The sequence below is a fragment of the Fragaria vesca genome, linkage group LG2, assembly GCF_000184155.1.
Source record: "Fragaria vesca subsp. vesca linkage group LG2, FraVesHawaii_1.0, whole genome shotgun sequence".
NCBI lineage: Eukaryota > Viridiplantae > Streptophyta > Magnoliopsida > Rosales > Rosaceae > Fragaria > Fragaria vesca.
Window position 1 is genome coordinate 6034480 of NC_020492.1, and position 5077 is coordinate 6039556.

Below are 5077 nucleotides of genomic sequence, written 5' to 3' on the forward strand. Positions count from 1 at the left end.
GGGCTGCCTACGTACCCTTTTAAAGGGATCAAGCCACTCGTAGTTCAGCATTTTTAATCTACTTCTCTACCTACACTAACAACATCACATTTACCACTATAAATCCAAAATCAAAACCCTACTTACAGCCTCCCAAGAACCATTTCATGATACACACCAAAATTTAATATGTTTTCTTTTATATCCATTAAATCAAATCAATCCGGCCATACAAAGCCTCATGCATCATTAAAACTATACCAATTTATTATCATTCTAATATAAAGTTCCAGGAGAATAATATAAAGTCCCAAGTTTACTAAACATTCTAAATAGATTTACTAAGAACACTCATTAGATATACTATGGACACCCATTCAACTAAATCCAATCCCGAATCCATACATAACACTCCAATATCCACTTCAAATTGATACGACCATGTCCTCAAAACTACTAAGGACACCCAAATCCTCTTTTGCCGTTTTCTACATACTTTTCTCAAACTGTCCAACTCTTGCATTTACTCGCTTTCTCCAACCCCTATAAGTCGATTGAGCTACCATGACCCAATTCCACTCCAAACACTAATTCAACTTCAAATGGAATTTAATCATAGTATCCGAAATTACTCTCTACACCCAAACTTGAAACAAATGATCTTCTTCAACTTTCCTATAATCTAACATCCAATCTTCCCCGACTTTAAAGCAAACATGTAACAACACCAACATCAGCTCAACCATTTTGCAGACAAGCCTCAACTCAACTTCAGCAAATAAGCTCCATCATAAAGAAACTCTTTCCAATCTCAATACTCATTCAAAACCCAAAATCATCAAACAATAATAATAACAATCTGTGCAGTCTTCCTTCACTTCAATATTAACCAACAACTAATCACTAGCATTAACAACACCAATTCATGTTCTTGCACTTTCATATGATTGGAAATGGAACAAGAACACAGAAATCACCAACACAAACAGTAAACCCGAAATGAGCAGAGACCCAAAATCAACGATTCCTCCAATCTTGAATTCAAGCATCTACAATCACATATAATTATTCAATATACTAACTAAAGCCAGAAAGCAACTCCTACAACTACCGTCGCCGCCGTGAACAGTGGCCACAGACGGTGGTCCTCCACTGCCTAAAATCCAAAATCGCCAAAACGCAACCAAACTCAATTCCATGCATATACAGAGGTAGAGCTCGAAAAATGGACAAAGTTTCATACCTTGATCGAAACCAATCGCCGCCGGAAAACGAAGAACACGACCGGAAAACTTAGAAACTCCTCCTCTTAGATTCTCCCTCACCTGACCTCGTCTCGACAAGTTGAAGATACAGAAACGTCGAGGATGAGGAGATGAAGTTATCCACACTGGTAAGAGACCACGACTTGGCCGGAATCGGAAACTCGCCGGCGAACCCAGCCTCTCCTTCTCCACTTTGAATCTCTCTCTCTCAACCTCTTCTGAAGAGGCTGAGGACATAGAGAAGACCACGAGGACGAGAGGAAGCTTCCGCTACCATTCTTCCTCCTCGCCGTCGCCGGAATCGGAAGTTGGCCGGTATATTTAGAAATTGTTCTCTCCTTCTTTTCTCTCTCGTCGGAGCTCCTCTTTGAAAACAAAGGACATCTTGAGGACGGGGACGACGAGACGGAGCTGTAGCCACCAGTTAGAGGCCGAGAGGTGGCCGGACGACGGAAAACGATCGACGCTCCGTCGATGCAGAGACACCAGAGAGATAGAGACGAAGTCCCTCCTTCCCGAAAATAAAACGAAGGTTCTAAAAGCTCTCCCCCTTCTCTCCAGATTCTTCCCCCAAAAATATCTACCTCCCTTTCTTTTTTTTTCTTTTTTTTACCCTTTACTGAAATAGTACTTTTCCGTTTTTAGACCATAACTTTCTCATACGAACTCCGATTTGAGCGTGCCACGTGTCCACGAACTCGTATTAACATCATCTACGACTTCTATGAAGGAAGTTCTCCCAAATTATCAACTTAACAAAAAGTCAACTTTTTGGGTCCTTTACGGTAAAACGGTTACAAGAAACAATAATTGAAAATTTACTGTAAACTTCATATAATTCACAGAACATAGCTCATCGCTCCGGAAAATAATCCGGACATACCGGTGAGCTCATATAAACGTGTACCACGACTTCGGACTTTTAAATCCACTATTTACCCATTTCCAGAAAAGCTCAAAAACAACCTCGAGCAATCACTATTTAAATCTCCGAGCGCGAATAAAGAAAAATCCGCGGTAACTCGTAACCCCAAACAGTAACCTTTTAGGTACGGGGTATTATACATTCACAAGCCACATTTACAAGAAGACAAAGTTTAAGTAACTAAAAGATAAAATTTAAATTACCAAAAAAGTGTGAATTTTAATTTAGGGTGTGTGGATTTCACAACCCAAATAATTTCAATATTAGTATGACGTTTGTAAATACAAAGGTACATGTTATGTTATGGTGCTTGTAGCCTCCCTCAACATACCTTGCAAAGGACAGCATACGATGTAAAAGTGGAGAGTGTTGTCTGGTTGTTGTTTAAGTAATAAAATTCATTTGTATTTAATGAAAATCTATCGTTTATAAATTAATACGGAACCACCTTAAGAATATGACCTTAAGAAGATGATGTAAAGAAGGCAACAAGAGAGTGTAATGACCATTTTAGCTTGCGATGAATGAAATTGACACACGATTTGGTTTCTATTTGAAAATAGTAATGATAAAAATTAGAGTTCAAAATCCGTTGCATCCTAAGCATAAGTAGCTTGAGATTCAAAACTTCTAAGCAATAACAAAAGCTTAGTGATTGAAGAGAGTGGTCACATTGAAGAGAAGCAATAGAAGCGAGGCCCGAGAAGCTTAATTAGGTCGTTACTGTATGCAGACACATTCCGGTGATTGATCTAGGTGGAGATGGAGCACAAGGTCAAGCTTGACATTACCCTTATCCAGTATTTGTGACCCAAACCTCATAACCAGTTTGACTTTAAGTTTTTGTAAAGGGCCTCCAAGTTTTCAAGGATGAGAATGAACTGGATAGTTGTGCGGCCTCTTCACAGTGACTTCTAGTTAACAAAAGTCATCAGTCACAGGTGCATCACATTTTGTTTCAAGAATTTCAGTGAGCTTAGGCAAAGTGCTCGATCGATCAATACTAATAAGGAGCTAAACACAGACCATGCAAGGGATGTCATGGCACCCCTCAAAAGCTTGGTTTTACATGTATTTTGTGTTTGGGATCTAGCTAAACGTACCGGAAGGTTTATTATAACCTTCTTACATTACCCCCACCCCCACCCACCCCCCCCCCCCCCCCCCCTCCCCCCTCCCCTCCCATTGTATTCTCCGGCTCCGCCTATTGGGTACCTAAAATGCATGTGCTGAACATGCATCAAGTAGTGCTCGGACTTTGATCTGCTGCATTTTTTCACTCCCATTTTTGCCTTCCAGAATCTAATGCAAGCAATTTTGGCCCACAGTACAGTTCCAATTGAAAGAAACTCGTCAACTATCTATGAAGCAAGGGAAGCTGAAGTTGTACTGGAACCGGTGTAAGCTCCAAGCTAGCTTGACTGTTGATCGTAATGTTTAACATGCATAATGAATTCCCCTAACTTTTAAGAAGGAACAGTCCAACGGTCTTGTGCATTAAGATATATGAATGCCTTTGTTTATCTATGGAAGCAAAGACAGTACAACTTGATGAAATTGATGTAAAACTTGTTCAATGTCTTTAGCTCAAGGATTATGCAGACGGTTTGTGCTTGGCATCGTTCTGTTGTATTTGGTGGTTGAGGGTCTTTATCATGGATATTTTTTTTTTATTGTACAAAATTCATTTTAACAAGGCCATGATTATTCTTATTTTTCTCATTAGTTTGCATATGATTAATCAATATTCACTTTCTTAGTCCAGCCAAGAGTTTGGATTTTTTCAGGTAATTACTAGGCTGGCTTCAGAACCTTGCTTTGGTAGATTCAGCTTTCACTATGCTTAATTATATCATCATTGAACTCTCTGTTTGTATAAACTTTGTAGGTGATCAACCACGGCATGTCTGAAATTTTGTTGAATGACACAATGGACAATGGGTGTGTTCAATGAGTTCCTTGAGTTGCCTCCAGAGGAGAAGACAATCATCTACGATCTGATGACCCCAGCAAACCTTGCAGGCTCTATACAAGCAGTGTAAATTATGAAAGGGAGGATGTTCGTCTACGGCGCGATGTGCTCCGACACCCTTGTGAACCTTTAGAGAAATGCATGCCAATTTGGCCTCGGAAACCGATTAAATACAAGTAAGGGCCTGCTACATTACATACATGTCAAATTAAGTAACTAGACATTGATGTAATAGCTAGAAATATTGTGTAACATTTATCAGAGAGTATGTTGGCAAATGCTCCACCAAGTGGCTTTGAACACTTTGGAGTTGATCAGTGAAGGACTAGGTATTGGATCCTAGTATTTCAAAGATGAAGCAAGTCGAGAATCGATGCTCTCAGTTAATCACTATCCACGTTGTCCAGACCCAAGTTTGACATAAGGATTGAGTCGATTGACTAAACACTATGACCCAAAACTCATCACAATGTTACTTCAAAGAATGTAAATGGCCTTCAACTTTTCAAGGATGGGGAATGGTTTGGCGTGGAACCTCTTTCGCATGGACTAGTGGTTAACATAGGCTATATATCAGTTACAGGTTCATAACCTTTTTTTTTATACTGAATGTTATAAACATCAATCACAAATACATTACAAATAATGACAATCACTTTCTGTTTACTTGAGATGCATGCAGATAATAAGTAATGGGAAGCTGAAGCGTGCTGAAGATCGAGCAGTGATGAATTCAAGTAATGAATTATGAAGTTTGGAGAAGCATTTTGCCATTTTTCTGGCATGAAGTGTCAATTTTGCAGTAATGTCTAAGAGTGTACATTTCTGTTCAGAGGATGAATCGGTACAACACTAATGGCCTCTTCACATGCATAGTGCATATGGACACATGTAGTAAAGCTTATCCAACGGCATTGGCAAAAAAAAAAAAAAACT

General features: G+C 39.3%; 1 non-coding gene and 1 pseudogene across 1 annotated transcript; one reads left to right on the forward strand and one right to left on the reverse strand.

The window, feature by feature from the left end:
• Positions 1-440: 440 nt before the first annotated feature.
• Positions 441-1296, reverse strand: LOC101306683. The gene is made up of 2 exons (XR_183909.1): positions 1223-1296; positions 441-1028 (listed from the first exon to the last, which is right to left on the reverse strand). It is a non-coding gene; the product is annotated as an uncharacterized LOC101306683 (transcript).
• Positions 1297-3765: 2469 nt separating this feature from the next.
• On the forward strand, positions 3766-4321 carry LOC101298575 (annotated as a pseudogene).
• The last annotated feature ends 756 nt before the right edge of the window (positions 4322-5077 follow it).